A 24,595-nucleotide genomic window follows, 5' to 3' on the forward strand; every position below is an offset into this window, starting at 1 on the left:
CTATAGGCACCATCTCTCCCTACTATACCTGCTATCCCACAGTCACACTCCCTTCCCAGAGACTATTATCCCACTGTTACTATAGACACCATCTCCCCCTACTATACCTGCTATCCCACAGTCACACTCCCTTCCCAGAGACTATTATCCACTGTTACTATAGGCACCATCTCTCCCTACTATACCTGCTATCCCACAGTCACACTCCCTTCCCAGAGACTATTATCCCCACTGTTACTATAGACACCATCTCCCCCTACTATACCTGCTATCCTGCAGTCATACTCCCTTCCCAAAGGCTATTAACCAAATAAAATCTAGACAATGTTGTCTTGTGCACGTAGTGCAAAGCACAGACAAAACACAGTCCTATAAATAACATCACTTGCTGACATGCTGAAAATGACAACTTGCATACACACACACTACTGAAAGAAAACTCTGCAACTTGTGCACAATTTACCAGCACAGAGATTCATTTAATATTGTAATAGTGCAGGGCAGTGCATGTGGGGGGAAAATATTTGTGCATTTTCTACCCAAAGCTTTGTGCCTGTGTTATTAAATGAGCCCTTATACAGTATGTACAGTATATGTGTGGAAGCAGAGGCTTATGGGAGATGAAGGAGTTTGCATTAGACCGACTTCAGAGTAAAGGCTGAGATATACAATATCATAATGCATGTTATTCTTATTACCATTTCAAAGGAACCAACTGTTTGAATTATTGCTAGGGAACAAAATGATTCTGTATATGATGTAATTAGGCCAGTATGGATATAATTAGGTGTTAACATTGTCTCATGCATGCTGTATGCAAAATGATCAGGGGTTTGGTCCATTCTCATATGATGCAGCAATGAATATATGTCATTTTTACTTTGGAAGACTGAGACTTTAAAGAGGCTGTTAATCCTCAAACACCTTTTTTTCAGTTTAGTTGGTCTCAAATAATTCACCAAAAATAAAGACGTTTTCAAAATGACTTTCTATTTTCTGTTTGTGACTTAGAGTTAGCCATTTTATACTAAACGTTACCTTAAAGGTGAACCACCCCTTTAAGGGCAGAGACAGATGAGAAGATTTGGGAAGATTTAGTCGCAAGAAAACTTTGGGCGACTTCCGAAAATGAAGTGATACGAGTGCCATCAGCCGGCGATTTAGATTATAGCTGCTGTGGAGGCAGTTCGGGGAGATTATTTGCCCGAAGAAGAGGCGATTTGTCGCCAGGCGACTAATCGCCCCGAGTCTTCTCTTCTGTCTCTGCCCTTAAAGGAACAGTAACGTCAAAAAATAAAAGTGTTTTAAAGTAATGAAAATATAATGCAGTGTTGCCCTGCACTTGTAAAACCTTGTTTGCTTAAAGGAGAAGGAAACCTAGTTGGCGCAAAAACCCTCCCCCCTCCCGTGTGTTGCCCACCCTCCCCCCTGGCCTACCTGTCCTGCTGGGCATATGCCCCTAACTTGTTAAGATGGCCATAGACGCAAAGATCTGATCGTACGAATCGAGGATTCGTAGGATTTTCGAACCCTGTGTGGAGAGTCCCGACATTTTTCTTCCGGCGGAGATTGGTCGTTTGGTCGATCGGACAGGTTAGAAAATTTCTGTCGGCTGCCGATATCTCTGCGTGTATTGCCGATCGTACGATTTTCAGTGGGAGACTGTCACTAGCTTTGGTTGGACATAGATATCGTACGATTGCTGTCAGGGGCAGAACATTGCTGATCTGTTCTTTAACTAATCTGACTGGTAAGACTTTGATCTGAATGGTTAGTGGCGGGTCGGGAGCTTTACTTACCCTTCTGCGCAGGTCCAGTCTACAGAGTTCACTGACGCCATCTTCTTCCACGCCATCTTCTTCCTGCTTTGACCGGCATTTTGGCGCATGCGCAGTAGGAGCATTTTCGCCGGTATGGATCTACTGCGCATGTGCCAAAAGTCATGAAGTTTTCCGATTTCACTTCGTGACTTTTGGCGCATGTGCAGTAGATCGTACTGGTGAAATGCTCCTACTGCGCATGCGCCGGTCAAAGCAGGAAGAAGATCGCGTGGAAGAAGATGGCGTCAGTGAACTCTGTAGACTGGACCTGCGCAGAAGGGTAAGTAACAAGTTAGGGGCATTTGCCCAGCGGGACTGGTAGGCCAGGGGGGAGGAGGGAGTTTGGGCAACACACAGGAGGGGGGGGAGGGTTTTTGCGCCGACTAGGTTTCCTTCTCCTTTAAGAAACACTACTATAGTTTATATAAATAAGCTGCTGTGTAGCAATGGGGGCAGCCATTCAAAGGAGAAAAAGCTCAGGTTACACAGCCGATAGCAAATAAGCTCTGTCTGACTAATGGTGTTATCTGTTATCCATTAGTTAACCTGTGCCATATAGCCGTTTTTCAATTTCCTCCATTGCTACACAGCAGCTTGTTTATATGAACTATAGTAGTGTTTCTGAAGCAAACAGATCAGTTTTACCAGTGCAGGGCAACACTGCTTTATATTTTCATTACTTTAAAACACTTACATTTTTTGGTGTTACTGTTCCTTTAAGGCAGCTGTTAGAATTAATACAATAGTTGCTAATATTCCACATATGCTGCTGAGAAATGTATCAACTAAATATATCAACTACATTTAGCAAATTGTAACAGTTCAGATGCTCCTGGATCACAGACCTGCCAGACTGAAACACTAGAAACAGTAACATTAAACTTTATACTTAAGATAAAAACTTAACTATAAAAATGGTAAAAAAAAATAAAATATGGGCAGCAATTGAAAAAAGTAGTGAAAAAAGTGTGTGGAAGGTGAACAACCCGTTTAACAGGTATACTTTCTATTTCTGTCTGCATGGGACACAGAATATCTCTGCCAGGGGCAATCGTCTCTATATCCAATTGTTAATCCTGATATAATCTTCTCTTTAATGTGGCCCATTTGTATTAGGCTATAGCTGATGCTGCAATCCTGTCTTTCTGTGTCAGCATTTGACTTTGTCTTGTCTTCGATTCTAGAACAAGGTGCACTGGTTTCCCCTGTGAGATTAGTTCACCGACAAGATTCCCCTAAGCTTTCAGCTTGGTCACCTGAACGGCATTAAGTGTTTTATGCTAAATCCTGTCTCACCCAGGGTGTCTGATGTTCAAAGCTGCGTGGGTACCAGGTATAAGCGGATGTCTGGAACATCAGTGTATATATTAAAGGGATACTGTCATGGGAAAATATGTTGTTTTTTTTTAAAAAAAAAAACACATCAGTTAATAGTGCTACTCCAGCAGAATTCTGCACTGAAATCCATTTTTAAAAAGAGCAAACAGATTTTTTTAATATTCAATTAAATATATTGTCAGTTTCCCAGCTGCTGTCATTCATGTGACTTGTGCTCTGATAAATCAATTACTCTTTACTGTTGTACTGCATGTTGGAATGATATCACCCCTCTCCCCCCCCCCCAGCAGCCTAACAAAAGAACAATGGGAAGGTAACCAGATAGCAGCTCCCTAACACAAGATAACAGCTGCCTGGTAGATCTAAGAACAACACTCAATAGTAAGAGCCAAGTCCCACTGAGACACATTCAGTTACATTAAGTAGGAAAGATAACAGCCTGCCAGAAAGTGCAGGCACAAGTCACATGACTGGGGGCAGCTGGGAAACTGACAAAATGTCTAGCACCATGTCAGATTTCAAAATTGAATCCAAAAAAATCTGTTTCCTCTTTTGAGAATTGGATTTCAGTGCAGAATTCTGGACCTCTGCAGCCACAGGGTCTGCTTCCTTGTAGTTGCGCCCCTGGGTCTGTCCATGATTTATATCGCCATGTCTTTATTGTACTAGAAAAACATTTAAACATTAATCAAACCCAATAGGATTGTATCGCCTCCAATAAGGATTATTTATATTTTAGTTGGGATCAAGTAAAATATACTGTTTTATTATAACAGAGAAAAAGGGGAAAACACCCTAAAAATATTCATTGATTAAAATGGATTCTAAAGGAGACGGCCAACCTGAAATTTGGAGCTTTCTGATTAATAACATTAAACCACCGAAAAGAGAAGGGGCACAGGATATAGAATATGTTGATCACTCACTACGCAGAACAGCCCCTCAGCTGAGGGAGCGGATAAACCAGCAACATACGATAAAAGGGGTGTCGGGCTCTCAGATCAATTCCACAAGGGCCACCAAAAATTTTTTTAGAAATATAATGTTTATTGTAAATTCATTAAAAAAAACAATGTCTCCATTGGCCTTACGCATTTCATGCCCTCCAGGGCACTTAATCATAGGCCCATGTGGTTCACATGTTTGTGAAATGGTTGGGCTGATGAGAAACAAACCTGTAGCCAATAAAGGATGGCAGAGCTGACCAGGTTTTATTATATTATCCCTCCCCCCCCAAGATTTTTTTATAGACCCCCAACTAACAGGAAAATGTCTATGTGGCAGTGGCCTGGTTTTTATGGTTCCTATTAGCGCTGACAGTTTGCTTGTGCTGAGACCATCTCTGCTCCCGACATATGAACAGAAGTAACAGAAGTGCACGAGAGACTCCATAGAAACCATTTATATGTCAGTTCTTCAGCACCTGTACAATACTCAGCCATCAAAGGCAGCCGATGCTTCAAAGACCCAGAGCTCTCTTGATTCTAAATGCATCTGGGGATCAATATTAAATTAACAAGGCTTATTCATGGTTTGTTTTTCATTTGCGCAGCTTTTGTCATGTGCTCCCTATTTATCACGATCAGGTGCCGCTCTATGACTTTGAACTTCTTTTATTAGTGCTCGTCTCGTCTATTCATGTCATTTTGTGTATTACAAGGTTTATCTATTTCTGTATTTATTCATTTACAGTTTCTGTACTACAGGTGTGGGACGTGTTATCCGGAAACCCGTTATCCAGGAGGCTCAGAAGTACAATATGGCCAAATAATTACATTTTTTTTAAAAAAATTCAGTTTTCTCTGTAATAATAAAACAGTAGCTTGTACTTGATCCCAACTAAGATATAATTAATCCTTATTGGAAGCAAAATCAGCCTATTGGGTTTATTTAAAGTTTACATGATTTTCTAGTAAACCAGGTATGAAGTAGTAGAGTAGGTATGAAGATCCAAATTAAGGAAAAATCTGTTATCCAGAAAACCCCAGGTCTCGAGCATTCTGGATATCAGGTCCCATACTTGTATTACCATTTTTAATACTGTACTGTTTTGTCATCCGAGTAGAGTTGAGCAGTGGCGTAACTAGATATTACTGGGCCCCACAGCAAATAATTTTTCAGGGCCCCAAAATGTTTACTTGTTTTACCAATATTTATTGAAACTGTATATGAATTAGGGCCTCATGGAGCCCCTATAACTCCTGGTCCCCTGCAGCCGCAGGGTCTGCTTCCTCTGTAGTTACGCAGTTGTCAGCGGCCTTTTTATATAGGCTGTGGTGTTATTTACAATGATGGGCCGAATTTGTCCCATTTCGCAGAAAAATTATCGAATTTCCAGCGAAATTCTCGAAACGTCGAAGAATTTACAAAACGCAAATTTTGACGCCCACGTCAATTTTGGCGCCCACATAAAAGTCAATGGGAGTCCGAATAATGTTGACGTGTAACAATTTTGGCACAATCTAATAATCCAACGCACATCCAAATTTTTTTTGATGCTGGCGAATTTTTGTGAATCTATTCGGCGGTGGGGAAACACGGAAATTCGCCGCAAATTCGCGTTTGGCGAATTTATTCGCCCATCACTAGTTATTAAATTGCTCTCCAGTTTGCAGTTTCAGGAATCTGGTTGCTAGGTACCCTAGCAACCATTCATTGATTTGAATAAGAGACTGGAATATGAATAGGAGAGGCCTGAACAGAAAGATGAGAAATAAAATTTAGCAATAACAATACATTTGTAGCCTTTGGTTTTTTTTTTTAGATGGGGTCAGCAACCCCCATTTGAAAGCTGGAAAGAGCCAGGAGAAACATTTAAAAACTATAACAAAGTTGCTTAGAATTAGCCATTTTGTAACATACTAAGGGGCCGATTCACTAACTTCGAGTGAAGGATTCGAAGGTATAAAACTTCGAATTTCGAAGTTTTTTTTGGGCTACTTCGACCATCGAATGGGCTACTTCGACTACGACTACGACTTCGAATCGAAGGATTCGAAGTAAAAATCGTCCGACTATTCGACCATTCGATAGTCGAAGTACTGTCTCTTTAAAAAAAACTTCGACCCCCTAGTTCGCCATCTAAAAGCTACCGAACTCAATGTTAGCCTATGGGGAAGGTCCCCATAGGCTTGGCTAACTTTTTTTGATCGAAGGATATTCCTTCTATCGTTGGATTAAAATCCTTCGAATCGTACGATTTGAAGGATTTTATCATTCGATCGAAGGAATAATTATTATATACACAATTACTTTTTTGGAAACATTTGCAGCTTTTTTTGTTTGCTAGGCTGCCATAGAAACCAGGTGTTGGTTTGAGTGACAGTCTGGAACACAAATAGGAGAGGACCAGAATAGAAAGAAAAAAAAGGAACAAACTAAGAATAATAACCATACATAATAATAACCAATAATACAGAATCTATTTACTTTCTGGCTGTCAGTAACTGGCAAGGCAATAGTATTTTAAATAGAATAAACAGAATAAAATTGCTTGAAAATACAGGTATGGGATCAGTTATCCAGAATCCCATTATACAGAAAGCCCAGAATTATGGAAATGCTGTCTCCCATAGACTCCATTTTATCCAAATAATCCAAATTTATAAAAACCATTTCCTTTTTCTCTGTAATAATAAAGTAGCAGTAGCTTGTACTTGATCCCAACTAAGATATAATTCATTCTTATTGGAAGCAACACCAGCCTATTGGGGTTATTTAATGTTTACATGATTTTCTAGTAGACTTACGGTATGAAGATCCAAATTACAGAAAGATCCATTATTCAGAAAACCCCAGATAACAGAATAACAGGTCCCATACCTGTATCAATATGCAGAGCAAAGCAGTGGTTAAATGATCAGCAAACGGTTGGCTTTATTGAGATATTAGTGTTAAAGTAAGAACCTTCCAGACATGGGAGTACCCCTGTTTATTCGGCAAGAGAAGCCAAGCCAAACATTCCTTCTCTAAATCTATAAGCGGCCGGTTGAATGCCCGTTTAAGCACTCCGATTCCTGCCCTTACCTTGGACTAGTTAGCAGGGAGGACACCGTGTCCCCTTTCGGATAAACCCATCAAACATTAATAACGATAATCCGCTTCATCCTTCCTGCTGCTCTCCCAGCAGCCATTTGATGTGTCCATAGAGTAGCACTGGGCTGTGTGTCTCACTTGCCTGGGATTGAAGTGAGAGTTGCCCTGTTGGCTCATATTCAGTCTGGGCTTTTCCTCTTACAACTGCACAAAGCTCTGCTGTGTCTCTCACCTCACACCGCACCGACCATGGAAATTCACTGGGAATTAGACATTCAGTGTGAGAAATCTGGGCCTCAGCCATAAAAATACATTGAATTAGGGACTTGCAATCGACTGCCGTCCAGCTGTTGTTATAAATAAAACTCCCAGAGTCCCTAATAAACTCTGCTTATCTGTGGGATGCTGGGGGATGTAGTTGCACAATAGCTCCAGAAAGCAAGGTAGCCATTCACAAACACTTAAGGTGGCCATATACAGAGAGACCCACTCGTTTGGCGACCGGATCTCTACCCGATAGTCCCACATTGAGGTGGGCGATATCGGGTTGATCCAATTGTGGGCCCTAGGGTCGATGTCGAATTTTTAAAGAGACAGTACATGATAAATTTCGATATTCGAATTTTCGTGGGTTTTTTCAAATTCGAATTTGGACTATTCCTTAGTAGGGTTGGCAAATTATTTTGCCTTGTTTCACCGCAGAAATGACGCCCATAGACTTGTGGTTAAAAAAATGTCGCCGCGCGTCAACATTTTTTTTGACGCCCATAGACTTTAATGGGCGTCGGCGTCATTTCACCGGTGGCTAATTTTTGACGAAACAGGTCAAATTTGCCCAAGCCTATTCCCTAGTTGACGTACACAATAAATAGCTCTCAATTCGAATTTTTTTTATCTGCCCCATTGTGTTTACTTTCTCCTATTTAAATGGCCGCAGGTATGGGATACAGGTCTGAGTCTTCCCTGCGTCTGTTTTACACATAAGCAAAAGTCTTCCTCGTCATTTATTTGTAAAGCATCAGCAAATGAATGCACTTTACAATCATTTATAATGAACAGGGGTCTTAAAATAACTTTACAAACAAGGGTCACAGAGTAAAAAAAAGACCCTATTTGCAAGAGCTTACAATCTAAAGTCCCTTATGAAGAGGCTTTATGTGCCTTAAAAACCTGCTCACAAGAACCAGGGAGTTGGAAATTTCAATTTTTAGTTAATTTTTTCCTGTCTAGCTCAAGAAATTACAAAATCTATAGGTTTGTCATAAATAAAACATTGGACAATAATGTGCATATTTGAGAAAAAGTCCATATATCAGAAGGCAGAAGGGAAATGTACCTTGTTTATAAGTAGTAGGGATGCACCGAATCTACTATTTTGGATTTGGCCGAACCCCTGAATCCTTCACAAAAGATTCGGGCGAATACCGAACCAAATCCTAATTTGCAGTGGGAAGGGGGAAAACATTTTTTACTTCCTTGTTTTGTGACAAAAAGTCACGAGATTTCCCTCCCGCCCCTAATTTGCTTATGCAAATTCGAATTCGGTTTGGCCAGGCAGATTCTGAATCCTGCTGAAAAAGGCCAAATCCTGGCCGAATCCCGAACCGAATCCTGGATTCAGCACATCCCTAATAAGTAGGATTAACCCTTACTTTTGAAAGAAACTTATTGGCCAAGGTTATTATTCATACATTCTTATGTACAACTTGATCTACTGATCTACTTGATCTATTGACAGGACCGAGCTTTTCCATCCGGCCATGATCTGTTTCTTAGGCCTTCAAACTCTAACACAGCGTTTTTGGTTTCCGTTTATCTTCAATATAATAAATTATTGCGTGATAGATATGGGATAGATTTATTGCTAGAAAACTGAAGCAGGAACAGATATAAATCACATAAAATAAAAAAAAAACATGGAATCAAATTATTTAACAAAATAAAAAATAAGGATTCATTAAAAATAAAAAAAAATAATAGTTAAACAAGGTCAAAACCAAAAGCCACCATTTTTTCACTGGCCATTTGTAATTGTATTTTTTGTAAAAAAAAAAAAAAGAAAAAAGAAAAAAAAAGTTTCTCAGTTTCTTTATAGAAGAAAGTGATATAAAAAAAGAAACTGCTCCAATACAGTATGGGAGTATGAGGATGAAACAGAAGGGAAATATCTCTGATCATGTAACGGTGCTGGTATTTGAGATATTAATGAATCCAATCTGGTTACCTCTGTTCTGCCGCTCCCTGTGATTGGCTGGTGAGTATAAACACATCTGATAGTGGGCTCTGGAGATCAGTCGCAGGATACATATGAGCACCCTATAAACCATCGGTGTAGCAACAAACTATGTGTATTTAATACACCCACAAGCGTCTGCTGGCAAATGTTGCTAACAAACAGCTGCGGCAAACACAATAAATTCAGAAAAAAGCCATTTCATCAGGAGCGCTTGATAAATGAGTTGCATATAGGCACTAATAGAAAACTGCCCTTAAAAGTGATCTAAAGCCTAATTAAAGAAGTAGCTAGAAATATTGTACATTATGTTTTGTGCTTCTGTACCAGCCCAAGGCAACCACAGCCATTTAGCAGTAAAGATCTGTGTCTCCAAAGATGCCCCAGTAGCTCCCCATCTTCTTTTCTGCTGATTCACTGCACATGCTCTGTGCTGCTGTCACTTACTGAGCTTAGGGACCCACTCACAATATACAGTACACATAGAATAGAAATGTCACAATATAAGTATGATCAGTAATTAATACAGATAATTACTACATGGCAGCACAGAAATAATAGAATTGGTTGTTACCTAAGAAATTATTATTACTTACAGTTTACTTACAGTTTACCAGGGACGTACGATACTGGAGAGCTCAACCTAATTTTTTTTACACTCGTGGAAGTGTAGGGTGCTTAACCAGAACACCCTTCCCTTGTACAAGGGTACAAGAGGAAAAAATGATAAAGAGCCTGGAGGGGCACAAATTTTGCCCTTTTTGCTGATGTAAATGGGATAAAAAAATCACTTTTGACACAGTTCAAAGCAATGGTGTGCTTCCGGTTTTTTTCTCTGCTGTTTCCCAGTGAATCTCTTACAGTATTGGGTCAACATTTGAACCCCCTAAAGTGATGTTTGGCTGCTATGAGATCCTGTTCCGAAGTGGTTTCTTTCTATGACTGCATAAGCCCTTTAATGCCGGTATGTCCTTTATTTGAGTACTTAAGAGTAACTTCCAGCTTTAAGGCAGGAAGAATTCCCAATATTGGATTAGCTAGTTATGTAGAGCAGGAGTCAGTTACATAAATCTCTCATGATTTGCAGTTTATTCCATAGTGAGTTGTTATTATTTTCTGACCTCTGTTGTATGCGGCTCTCACAGGGCTTTGATATATTATATCCCCTAATGACTTGTCATTCTCTCATTAGCTGAACTAGAATATCCCTTTCTCTGGATCTGCTACCTATAGATACTGGATATCAAGAAAAAAGAATTAGTGGGGGCAAAGTGCAAATTAACTTCAGCACAAATAAGAGTAAATGAGCTTGAATATTGATAATAAACATGTTTTAAAAACTATTTTGTGCAAGACGTACATTCCTTGGACTGTTTTGTAACTATAAAATCTCTAAATAGACATAGAAAGAGAACTAAACACTCACCCTCCCTTTTTAACTAATGCAAGGCCCCCTGCCCCCTCCCCAATAATATCGCTGCACATGATCCACCTCACCAATGAATAGGGGTGATCCTGGGGCTACTGCCCCTCTCCTGCTCTGTGCTTAAAACATCAGCATTGGAGCGAGTCAAAGGGCGTTTCGCATCGTTAGTGCAATGAGCACAATATCGTTCTCTGCATTAGTGGAGCGAATGTTAAAACCTGGAAATGCAGCTCTTAAAATTACAAGGGCGACTTTTTGCTGCCCCTGGTAACCGGCTGTTCGCTGCCGTCTGAGGCAAGGTTCTCACCAGGAGCAGCCCCGCCATTGAACGCTAGGAAGAATGACACAGCCTAAAGGTATTGGTTTAGAAGACAAGGTACAGGGCTTAGGTCTCCTTTAAGGCACAAAAATGTACTGGTTTGGGTGGCAGGGTATTGTGGGATACTGGAAAAGTTATTTATCAGCTGGCAATTGGTTGCTATAGGTTACTAGACCTGTAACCTATAAAGATCCTGAAGGTGCATTTTTTTTATCAATATGGAAAACTCCCCTAAGGAAATGGAACAAAACCAGGCCATAAAGCCACACATCTTCATGGAAGTGTTCCATCCATTGACCAATCTATGTTGATGAACAATTTGCTCATGGGACCAGTAATGCCTGGAAACGAATAGTAACCCAGCCTGGAACAGTCAAATGCAGTTTTAATAGGCAAAGCAAATATCTGTTTGGTTGATTAAAGTTACTACACTGATACAAATGTGCAGCTACATTAGGAACTAATAGAACACTAGTCTGTATCAAATATTTCAAATGATTTCTTCTCTAATATAACTGCTGCTAGGTGTGCAGATATAGTCTGCAAGGAAGAATATACGGCTGGAACTGAGTGCAATTGCATTTGAACAACAGCTGGATGGGCCGCAGGTTGGAATCCCTCGATGGACTCGATTGCTTTGCTTGAACATGTCCAGATGGCAAACAAGCATTCCCCAGCGCATGATCATGAGCGCAATTAGTTACACAACTGACAATCCCAGCCTGTTGAATCAACAGCATTCTAATTCTGCTGGGAATATTGCAGGAATTCATTTTGGATAACTAGTTATTAAAACTGGAAAAAAATTAATTGAATGAATTTACAGAACAAAATATGCCCCCAGGGCAAAGCCTTAGCTCCTGTTAAGTCGGAACACGGCACGCTATGCATCATGCGAGTGCTACACTCTTTACTGTTAAGTAATATCATTGATTGGGGCAAGTACAAGAGGGGTGGTGAGCCACGTAAATAAATCCTGATCCTCCGAATATTCCAGGACCCATAAAAATCCACTGGGCAATACTTCCTTGAGCTTCTGGTTGGAAAGGCCTAGTCTAATCAGCTGGTTGCACTCCCAGCATCCCTGGACAGTTGAAGTCTAAATGGAAATGGACAGAGTTTTAGGAATACAAGCACCATCATTATTATTCACAACAATCCCATTAGTATTCTAAACACATCAATAAGCACACGGCTGGCAAATATCTTTTCTTAAGTTACCTTGACCAGTGCATTTAGAGAGCGGTAATGCAATGAAGAAGCCAATGTGAAGCAGATGATTTGCAAGAAAAAAAATTAATATTTGTGAGCATTTCCCTCTTTGTTGCACCAAGGCCATTGATCATCCCCTGTCCTTTCACATTTATATGTAGGATTGGGCAGTTTTCTTTCCCAAAACTTTAGTTGAAGTTCATTCAAGAGAAGGAGTGCTGAACCTTGAATGGATATACAGGAATGGGATCCGTTATGCAGAAACCTGTTATCCAAAAAAACTCAGAATTATGGGAAGGCTGTCTCTTATAGACTCCATTTTAATTAAATAATTCAAATTTTTAAAAATGATTTCCTTTCTCTCTGTAATAATAAAACAGTACCTTGTACTTGATCCAAACTAAAATATAAGTGATCCTTATTGGAGGCGAAATACTCCTATTGGGTTTATTTAATGTTTAAATGATTCTTAGCAGACTTGGTATGAAGATCCAAATTACAGATAACACCAGTTCTGAACATTCTGGATAACAGGTCCCATACTTGCATATTCCCTTACAGTAACAGTTATTATTATTTGTGAGTATTTTTCTCTTTGTTGCACCAAGTCCATTAATCATCCAAAAAGCTTCGAATTATGGGAAGGAGAAAGGAAAAATGATTTCCTGTCTCTCTGTAATAATTAAACAGTAGCTTGTACTTGAGCCCAAATAAGTTATAATTAATACTCATTGGAGGCAAAACAATCCAATTGGCTTTATTTAATTTTTAAATGATTCTTAGCAGACTTAAAGTTCCAAATTACAGAAAGATCCCAGATAACCCAGTTCCTGAATATTCTGAATAACATGTCCCATACTTGCACGTTGCCTTACAGTAACAGCGACTTACATAATAACTCTCAGCCCCATAGATTGTCTTGTATTTATTTTAACTTTGGATTTTCGAATTCTTCCCTCAACCAAATGTATAATGTGCAATTACAAGTAAGGCCATTTGGAAGATAGGAGTGTGCCTTACAGAACTTATCAGCAACTTGTTGCATTCGGTGCATTGTTTGTACTCAGCCCTACTGTATGTGTGGCCTATAGGAACTAGCTTGGCTCCACGCTGCTTACATTGGATTCCAATATAAACAGACTTGTCTAGAAATCTGTTTATAACTGAGCTCCTTTGTAATGTATACAGGAAATACTGTTCATGTTACTGGAATCTAAGCATCCTCCTACTAGAGCAACAACTCTAAAATAAAAGCACCGGCACCTGCAATCAAACATTATCTATATCCCCTTTATCCTTCCTAATATTTAGTATAGAATTATAAAGTGTTTTCATTCATAAGGTTGACATTTTGCCCCTACCACTTGTATAAGAGAAGAGTAAACCACACTGCTCTAGAAACTGACACTTGTGTTTTTCCACTATGTTGTTCTTACTATGGATGCACCGAATCCAGGATTCGGTTCGGGATTCGGCCAGGATTTGGCCTTTTTCAGCAGGATTCGGATTCGGCCGAATCCTTCTGTCCGGCACAACCGAATCCGAATTTGCATATGCAAATTAGGAACGGGAAGGGAAATCGTGTGACTTTGTTACAAAACAAGGAAGTAAAAAATATTTTCCCCTTTCAACCCCTAATTTGCATAGGCAAATTAGGGTTGGATTCGGTTCGGTATTCGGCCGAATCTTTCACGAAGGATTCAGGGGTTCGGCCGAATCCAAAATAGTGGATTCGGTGCATCCCTAGTTCTTACAACTGCCTAAAGGTAACAAAACAAAAGACAAAACATGTGCCATATGTTATTCTGAGCATTGCAATAGTGGAAAGGTTAGAACATGTGTTAACCTGGTTTTCTGACGGGCTACCCATGGTGGCTAACCAATCTTACTAGCAGAGAAGAGAGGAGGTTTTTAAGAGAATTACTGTAGATTCTTTATTTGTTCATTTCATACAAAAAGTTCTGATGATATTGCCTGAATAAAACTGCTAATTGCATCAAAACAAAAAGGAGGAAAAATTAAATACCTTCATTCTCAACCAAACACGTGGGCCTCTTCTTCAGGATTCACAGTGAAGCCTACCACATTTTGGAAATTCCATAGTGTCGTTATACCTCAAATTTGGGAACAAAGGGCAGAAGCTGTGACCCACAATGGCACAGATAGACTCTCTATCTGGATTTGTGCAATCAATGCACAGGCTCCCCGAGGATATAGCCTACGGGCCCAGTGTGATAAGGGGCCGGTCTAGCTTGTTAAAAAAAGATTTTTATTTCCTTTAATTTTTATTCTGTATATTTGAGATGCTGGGTCCGGCCAGGTGCACCAGTAGGTTTGCCACCTTTTCTGGAAAAAAATACCGGCCTTCCTATATTCTTGCTGTTTTTTCTTATTAATAACATTGGCATCAAGCATCATTTTTACCGGCCAGGTGGCAACCCTATGCACCAGCAGGGAGAAGAAGGCAGAAGTGCATCTGGATTGGTGCACAAACCTGTATTAATCGGCCTTTGATTGCAAGTATACAAGAAAACCCGTAGCTTCCCTTACACTGACCCCTCAGCCAGAGTTCCAGCATCTCTACATGTCATCAGAATTCTCATTTCATGGCAGAAAGATATTATTGTATAATTACTGGAAATTCTATTAACACTATCATTATATGGTGGAAACACATTTACGTATATTCCAATGCTGAGCAGAGCTCTTATGTATTCATCAGCAGAAACAGCATTCAACTCCTACACAGGACCCATTAAACAGCAGTATATTGCTATTGCTTTTCCATTCAAGATTTATTGGGCAGAGAAGCCTGAAATCTGAGAATATGAGAGAAAACCTATTAGTTTTCCAAATGTGGGCACAGCTTTATATGGTGGGTAAATAGGTGGGTAAATATTCTGACCGGCACACCAGGGAACTTTGCCCGTGGCCTGTAACCTTTGGCTGTTTTTTCATTTGTTGCTAAAATGCATTTGACACAAAACCATAGAGTCACAGATAGTCACCCGGGGCAAGACGTAAACCAGTGTTGGTAGGATGGGCCCATAAAGCAGATAAATACATACATGATTGACTTGGTAAAATGACATTAAGCAAACAATCCTCTATAACTATAATTGCTTATGGAAAAATCTACGTATCCCAGAAATCTCCCGATGTTCCCCCGCAAGGGTGCATGGGTGTTACCATCTGCGATTTCGTATAGGCATTTTTTTTTTGGAGAATTGAAGCCCATAGTTGTGCATTTTCTATCACGGGTGACAGTCATTGCCCTTACACACCAACTATGACCTTTCTAGTTGGACAATTAAGCCCCAAAATAGTGGGAGGCTCCATTTTTTTTGGAAACCCTCTACGTAAGTAATTCTAATCTCTATATCCCAGGCTGCACTTCTCTTTTCCCAAAAATACACCAGTCTGGGTTACTTTGCCTACTAATTTACTGTCCAAGTGGCCTTTAATTACCATCCAAACTCTTCTTAAAAGGGTTTAGACTTGGTGAATTATTTGTTTGTTATTATATTATTTGTATTAGCTATTCCTGTAGCTGTTTGAACATTTGGCAGCCCAGAATGTTTTTTCATGCTTGTGTTGCTCCCCAACTCTTTTTCCAACTGAATGGCTCATGGGTATAATAGGTTGGGGACCTCTGCCTTAATCCATGCTGCCATTTGGACTAAAGTGAAATACAGGTGCGGGACCTGTTATCCAGAATGCGTGGGACCTGGGGCTTTCCGGATAACGGATCTTTCTTCATACCTTAAGTCTATTAGAAAATCATGTAAACATTAAATACACCCAATAGGCTGGTTTTGCTTCCAATAAGGATTAATTATATCTTAGTTGGAATCAAGTACAAGGCAGTTTTATTATTACAGAGAAAAAGGAAATAATTTTTAAAAATTTGGATTATTTGGATAAAATTGAGTCTATGGGAGACGGCCATTCCATAATTCTGAATGGATAACGGGTTTCTGGATAACAGATCCCACACCTGTACTAATAATAATATCTAAATTAGAGATGCACCGAATCCAGGATTCGGCCTTTTCAGCAGGATTCAGATTAGGCCTAATCCTTGTGCCTGGCCGAACCGAATCCTAATTTGCATATGTAAATTAGGGACGGGTAGGAAAATCACAAAAGAACAATTTTTTCCACTTTTTCCATTCCTGCCCCTAATTTGCAATGCAAACTAGGATTCAGTTCGGTATTCGGCCCAATCTTTCACCAAGGTTCCGGGTGCCCCTAGGTGCGCTGTTATTCGTCTCCCCCATCCCCTCCCTTTTATCTGCTCAAATTTTCATCTGGACCAGAGCACTGGGGATTGGCGCACAGGATATTTAAAAAACGATAGTATCACCTGCTCACATATAAAGAAAAAAGGATATGGAGTATATTCCTCATGCAGCAATATGTAGGCCCTCATGATCCAGGGCAATACCTTGTCATGTAGAAGTGGCAGATAATGTAGTTGTAAGGGACCCAAGAATATCTGCTGGCAGCCCTGAGAACTGATACATCAAGGCAACAGGATACATAGAGATTCCCTACTAAGGAAAATAAACTCTTATTCTCTCCCTTGAGCATCAAATTCTATCAAATCCATCTCTGAGCTGATGAGCTAATTGCCTTAGAACATAATGGAATCACATGGTTTGACATGAGGCTCTTTGGTGGAACAAAGTCAGTGCAATCAGGATGGCAAATCAGGAATGTAACATTCTAATCCCCTGATCTCTCTGTAGTGTCCACAGCACAAGCACATGGGTACAGCAGCGCTGGTTATGTAAGAGGCACAATGTGATTATACAGTAGGGCAGATACACTGGTACAACGGGGGAACTCCGATACACGTTCTGATGTTATTAATAGGGTGTGGGGAAAGAAGTGGGCATAGAGAGCTGATTATTTCTATATATTTGTGATGGACACTTTGGCCTGGGCCTTTGTGACCTTTCCACAGATCCGGGCCTGACTTTGGCTGATGACAGTTTGGGAACATAACTGACTATGGCTAGATGTGGCAGTTTTGGCAGCCATTCTTCATAACTGGGATCCCATAACCTTAGCATAGTTGCTCTTTTTTGGCCATAGACGTCCAGATATAATTGTACGAATCCTCAATTCGTACGATTTTCGGGCCGTGTGTGGAAATTTTTCGTGCCATGGCGATTAGTCGTTCAGTCAATCGGACAGGTTAGAAAATTTCTGACGGCTGCCGATAATATCTCTGCATGTATGTCTTTTGTTGGACATAAACTTTTGTTTGTTTAATGGAAATGCAACATTATCAAAGGGGAACAATAAGGTTTCCCTCCAGTTAATACAGGACAATACCTTTCTGGCCCTTGCTGCTGCTGACTGGCATTGTTTGCTATGAGGATTTCACCTTTTCACCTATAAATAAACTTTTAGTACGGTATGCTGATCTTATTGCTCAGTGATTTGATTACATCATTCAAATGCTCCCCGTGTTTTACCTACATTGCACTCATTTAGCTTTTAATTAGCAGTATCAAACTTCCCGGCTTATTATTATCAGAGTCATGTATCTAGTGATGCCAAGGCAATGTCAGAGCAAATCTATAACACTGCTATTCATTGTAGGGAAATGCAGGGATTTTGCCTTAGCACATTCAATACAAGACCCTCTAGGGCAGCAGCTGTCAGACTTTTTCAGTTCAAGCCCGTCTTGGAGTTTCAGGCTTTGGTCAGGCTCACTTACGCTCATAACAAGGTTACAGAACACAGCAGTGTATCTGCCACAGTTCCAAGAATATCTATAGCAACAATAAAGTTTTAGCCTAAAGCTGGCCATAGACGCAAGGATCCGATCGTACCAATCAACGTAAAATCGGACTTCCCCATCTCCCGACCTGCCACTAACCATTCAGATCAAATAAAGTACTAAAAGAACAGATCAGCCGATGTTCTGCCCCTGACAGCAATCGTACGAAAGTTATGTCCGACAAAAGCTAGTGACAGTCTCCCACTGAAAATCATACGATCAGCAATACACGCAGAGATATTATCGGCAGCCGACAGAAATCTTTTAACCTGTCTGATTGACTAAACGACCGATCTCCACCGGACGAAAAATGTCGGGACTCTCCACACACGGTCCGAAAATCATACGAATCCTCAATTCGTACAATCAGATCTTTGTGTCTACGGCCGACTTCAATCTCATTCTAACTGACCCTCATGCCAGGCTTTTTAGGTGTACCTAGAATGTCAAAATGATATTCTAACTTGCCTTCAAGCACTCCCTGGAGAGAAAGCCCTAGAGTTCGGGAATCACTGCTCTAGGGGAAACAACAGATGCCAAGTTTGTTCCATGTCTAATGGTCTATTTGGTTTGTGATTCCAACTGCACTAGACTAATGAAAGGTAACGGTCGCTTGTTTGGGTCTATGGGTCACTGAACCGTAGTAAATATTGTGCGGGAACTACATTTTGCTATAAATTTCTATAGCTGTTTAGAATATTGACATTAATGAAATATACTTAAATATATATATTTTTATCTCCATAAAAGAGCATAAAAGCATTCTAACACTTCTGGGGTCGTGTAATGAAAAGGCGCAAGGTTTGAACGAGGTCTAGTAACCCATAGCAACCGATCAGTACTTAGCATTTAATGGCTACATGACTGTAAGTCAATATCCGATTGGTTGCTAGGACGTAACTAGACCTGGTGCAAAATTCAAGACCTTTACTACATTAGTCCATTCACTGCAGCAGCAGCTTAATGCTACGGGGTGTTGTAAACAGAAGGCTGAGAGCATGTCTACTGTCTTAAGGGTAAAGGTAGTAGGACATATAGAATAACAGGGGATCAGTAACAACCAATCAGCAGTTTATTAGGTCCCATTGCAGCGCAGTTAGACACCTGATTGGCAAGGTAATAAGTCAACTGGATTTTTTTCTGATTCAGCACAAGGCCACCAATCAGAGCATAACAGACCCCCAGGCAGACCTGTCAGGTGAGGGCCGTCAGTTGCCCGATATAGAACAGGGCAGGCCAATAAGCAACTGACTTAGTCTCTAGAGGTCAGCAGTTTATATTGACCCTGGTACAGGCAGCCTTAGGGCTCTTACAGACGAGCCTTTGTAGCTGCGCTCCCCTGCATTCTGGTTTCATGCGTTCAGCCGCAGGGGAGCGCAGGAGTAGACGCACTGAATTCTTTTCAATGGGACTGTACTCACACAGACGCATGTTAGCCGCGAACGCAGGAAAAATGCAACATGCGACGTCCCGACCTGCATTCGACGCTTACATGAGTACAATCCCATTGAAAAGTATTCAACGCGTCTACTCCTGCGCTCCCCTGCGGCTTTAACGCAGCTAAAAACGTTTGTCTGTAAGAGCCCTTACACAATAAAACCCATATAAACCCTCAGACGGGAGCCTATGCACTTTATGGACACTCTGCAGCCCTTGTACAGATTAGTATTTACCGGCTCTCTCATTATACAATGCAATGCACACAGACCAGCCAATTTATTGTATGCTGACAAACATTACAAATCGGGAATCGGCCTTTTTCAGCAGAATTCGGATTCGGCCGATTCCTTCTGCCCGGCCGAAGCGAACCCTAATTTGCATATGAAAATTAGAGGCCGGGAGGGAAATCATGTTACTTTTTGTCGCAAAACAAGGAATTAAAAAATGTTCTCCTTCCCGGCCCTAATTTGCATATGCAAATTAGGATTCGGATTCGGTTCGGTATTTGGCCGAATCCAAAACAGTGGATTCAGAGCATCCCTAATTACAAATAAACACCCTGTATGGAATGGCATATTGTAGCTCTGCACATTCAATTAATGAGGCCCAGGCCCACAAGGAGTCGTCTTCTGATCGATAAAGAAAAGGCATGACATTAGATATCTACACTATTAAGAGCATGGGTTGTCCCAGCACATAAGGAAGGAATATAGAAAAAGAGCATCAGGGGTTGCTGGGAAATTTAGTACTATTGGCATCACTAGTATTGCTGACACCAGCCTATAGTCTTTTTCACCAGGACACAACAAATCCAAACAATAAAGGGCACCAGCTAAAACAGCACTAGACTCCACCAATGGAAAAGACAGTAACAAACAAGGGAAAGTTGCGCTCACCACTATTTTTTAAAACCATTAGGCGGGGGTGCAATGAGGCTGTGACCACAAAATACATATAGTCAAATACAAGAGTCCTCTGCACTCAACCCATTATCAATATATTTAAGACAGAGACATTTTGTGCATACTGCTACTGAAAAATGCCTTACCCTTTAAACAACACAGGGATTGTTTGTCCATATATTGCAATATATTTAAGCTGGCCAACTACGTCAAAGTCATCCCATATCTGGCCAGTCCTATCTGGCCAGTAACTTGGTGCTTTCTTATTCTTATAGACTGGAGGGACCATAGAACCCGGCAATGAGAGCGAGAGAGAGCGTTGTATTACGCAGCCAACTGGCAACAGCAGAACCTGGAAGTATTAGTGATTCACAATTGAGATGTGGATTTTCACAGCATTGGAAGAGGTAAACAAACAAGGAGAACACAAACCAAATGGTGGGAGTTATGATGGAACTCACTGGGGACGACCATGAACACAGAAGGGTTAAAAGCCCCGCGGGTTGGCTCACTCATGGTGCCCTGTTAGAAGGGGTTCACACTTTCAGTAAAGCAGATGAACAACGTTAACATGTCGCCCCATCTAACAGACAATGCACAAGGATAATGCTTGCAGTGGGGCGACCCACCAAAATGCATTTAAAACAAGCATTTCCCCAACTAGGGGATCCTGGGAAATGTAGTTCTCCAACAGCAGACAACTATATAAATATATTTAAAGCCGGTATTTCCCAGGAAGCCTTACCTGGTTCCCCCTTTAGGCCTGAGATGCTCAGGTGGTGCCCAGGGGTGACCCCATAGGAAAGAAGCTGGAGCTGCTGCAGAGCGTTCATGTGCTGCTCATCATTATTTCTACTAAGGCGGCTGTTTTGCCATTAGCACAGCCATCCATTCTAGAAAAATAAGGGAGTATTCAGTGTGAATGGGAGAGAGGAGGTTGTCTGAGAGCACAAGCAGTCTCCATCACACTGCTCCCCCCTTCCCCAGGCTGGAAAGCGAATGGGCTTATTCTAGGAGGGGTCTGGGAGAGTGGCTTGGTTACCATGGCAGCCAGAAGGAATTAGGAGATGTGAGGCCAACGTTGCTATTTCAGGTAGAAAGTAAGGTGGATTTAGGTTCCGGAGAAGCCTTATCCTTCCTTAATCTGAAAGCCCTTTGTGCTTGAGCTGTTTCCTGACTGAAAATATACACAGAGCTTTGCTTTTTCTTCAGCTGCTGCTCCCTTGTTATGTAACATGGGGCTTTTAAAGGAGAACTAAACCCTAAAAATGAATAGGGATAAAACACCATGGTTTATATACTGAACTTTTTGCGTCAGACTAAAGTTTCAGCTTGTCAATAGCAGCAATGATCCAGGACTTCAAACTTGTCACAGGGGGTCACCATCTTGGAAAGTGTCTGTGACACTCACATGCTCAGTGGGCTCTGATTGGCTGTTGAGAAGCTAAGTTTAGGGCTCGTCACTAATTATCCAGCAGAAAATGAGCTTCCCCTGTAATATAAGCTGATGCTACAGGTTTGCTGATTATTAAATTCTGATGCTAATTGCACTGGTTTCTGTGCTGCCATGTAGTAATTATCTGTATTAATTACTAATCAGCCTTATATTGTGACATTTCTATTCTATGTGTCCTGTATATTGTGAGTGGGTCCCTAAGCTCAGTAAGTGACAGCAGCACAGAGCATGTGCAGTGAATCAGCAGAAAAGAAGATGTGGAGCTACTGGGGCATCTTTGGAGACACGGATCTTTACTGCTAAAGGGCTGTGGTTGCCTTGGGCTGGTACAGAAGCACAAAACATCATGTACAATATTTCTAGACTACTTTTTTAGTTTTACTTTCCTTGTCCTTTAATCACTTCTGCATCAGATGAGACAGAATATGATAAGGAAGCCTTTTGGCGAGTGAAGGGCAAGCCCATAGCCAGGGCCGCCATCAGAAATCACGGGGCCCCGTACGACAACATTTTCCAGGCCAAAAAAACGATTCAAAGGTAGAGAAACCTGTAAACACCCAATACACAGGCCAATAAGCTCATATACTCATTATAGAGGGGTAGAGATGACACCTTTTATTGGCCTTTGAATCAGTCGCCTTGGCTTTTTTTCTTTTTGTTGAGGGTTTTGTATTATTTTTATCACTTGTTCTACCACTCTCCGGCTTAGACTTTAAAGGAGAAGGAAAGGCTACATTTCAGTAAGCTTTATCAGAAAGATCTATATAAATACACAAGTAAACCCTCATAGTAATGCTGCTCTGAGTCCTCTGTCAAAATAAACACTGAATTTCTTTTCTTCAATTGTGTACACATGGGCTTCTGTAATCAGACTTCCTGTTGTGGTCACAACCTCCAGGGCTAGGACTTGAGCATGCTCAGTTTGCTCCTCTCTCCCTCCCTGCTGTAATCTGAGCCCAGAGCTATGAGGGAGCAAGGAGATACTCAGGCAGGAAGTGATGTCACACCAAGCTAATATGGCAGGTTTATCCTAAACAAACAGAGTTTCTAGAGCTGTTGACTCAGGTATGGTAAAGTATTCTGCAGAATAAATATGGTCTTATAGCTTGCACTATTGTGGCTAATCTATTGGCAATAAACTGATAAAGTAGCTTTCCTTCTCCTTTAAACTGCTATTTGGTTGCTATGGCGTAATCAGCCTAGTAACCAGACAGCACTTTTAGCATCTGAATGGAGGATGAATTTGTGAGAACACATGGAATGATGAGGTAGAACAAGGAAATTGAAGCCGCAAATTAATTGTAATGACTTTTAATCTACAGAAAATCGGATACCTGTAAAAACCATAAAAAAATTGTGACTGAATGGTTGTTGAGAAGCTGTCCATCTACAGCCTAGCTTAAAGGGGACCTGCCACCCAGACATAAAAAGCTGTATAAATGAAAAGTCCTTTTTAAGTAAAACGTGAAACCGAAATTCTTTTTGTTATTAAAACATCCATACTTGTTAAAAACTTGTTTAAAAATCTAAGCTGTCAATCATATATTGCCTGCCCCGCCACAATGTGGTTTCTTTGTTTATAGAGACTTGTTATTGACTTGATGATAAACCCCCGAAGAAGTCACTGATCTGGTTGACGAAACACGTTGGGTTTGAATCTACATTATTGTCTACTAATGATGGGCCAATTTCTCCTGTTTTACTTCCGCGAAAAATTTGCGAATTTACTGCGAAAAATTTGTGAAAAATCTTGAAATTTGAAAGTTTTCACTTAAAAATCAAGCAATTCAAACGTTTTCACTAAAACTGAGCAATTCGAAAGTTTTCACAAAAAAAATCTAGCAATTCTAAAGTTTTCACTAAAATCGAGCAATTTGAACGTTTTCACAAAAAAAATCAGGCGATTCGAACGGTCTCATGGAAAAATCAAGCAATTCAAACGTTTTCACAAAAAAAAATCGTGAAATCAGAAATTGACGCGAATTTTCATGGGAGATTCGTAAATTTATTCTCCGGCGGCAAAATGCAGAAATTCAACGTGAATTTGCGCGAGGCGAATTTATTCGCCCATTACTTTTGTCTACGATCTTGTAAGTGCAAAACATTTTGAAAAATGTATCATTTCAAAAAGAGATCTTTTATTTTGTCTTTTAAAGTACCAATGTGCTCGCATCATAGTTTCAACATTTTCAGGTTACCGTGCGGGAAAAACATGTTGCCTTGAACTGTGTGGTCCCCATTGCTGGTGTCAAAGATGGACTTAAAGGGGTTGTTCACCTTTAAATTAACTTTTAGTATGATGTAGAGAGTGATATTCTGAGACAATTTGCATTTGGTTTTCATTTTTTATTTTTTGTGTTTTTTGAGTTATTTAACTTTTCATTCAGCAGCTCTCCAGTTTGCAATTTCAGCCATCTGGTTGCTAGGGTCCAAATGACCCTAGCAACCATGCACTGGTATAGGAATAGGAGAGGCCTGAATAGAAAGATGAGAAAATAGCAATAACAATACATTTGTAGCCTTACAGAGCATTTCTTTTTAGATGGGGTCAGTGACCCCCATTTGAAAGCTGGAAAGAGGCAGAAGAAGAAAGCAAATAATTCAAAAACTATGAAAAAAT

At 40.5% G+C, this 24,595-nt stretch overlaps 1 protein-coding gene across 2 annotated transcripts in view; it reads right to left on the bottom strand.

Moving 5' to 3' along the window:
- Window positions 1-21,853, bottom strand: part of nim1k.S (NIM1 serine/threonine protein kinase S homeolog) — a 42,659-nt gene extending 20,806 nt beyond the window's left edge. The window contains exon 1 of one of the 2 annotated variants that reach the window (XM_041580580.1): window positions 21,265-21,852. The gene's annotated coding sequence lies outside the window, so the exon portion shown is untranslated. Of the gene's footprint in view, window positions 1-21,264 lie in introns of both variants that reach the window. The other variant, XM_018244499.2, reaches the window with a different exon arrangement.
- Between the last annotated feature and the right edge of the window lie 2,742 nt (window positions 21,854-24,595).

The sequence above is a fragment of the Xenopus laevis genome, chromosome 1S, assembly GCF_017654675.1.
Source record: "Xenopus laevis strain J_2021 chromosome 1S, Xenopus_laevis_v10.1, whole genome shotgun sequence".
NCBI lineage: Eukaryota > Metazoa > Chordata > Amphibia > Anura > Pipidae > Xenopus > Xenopus laevis.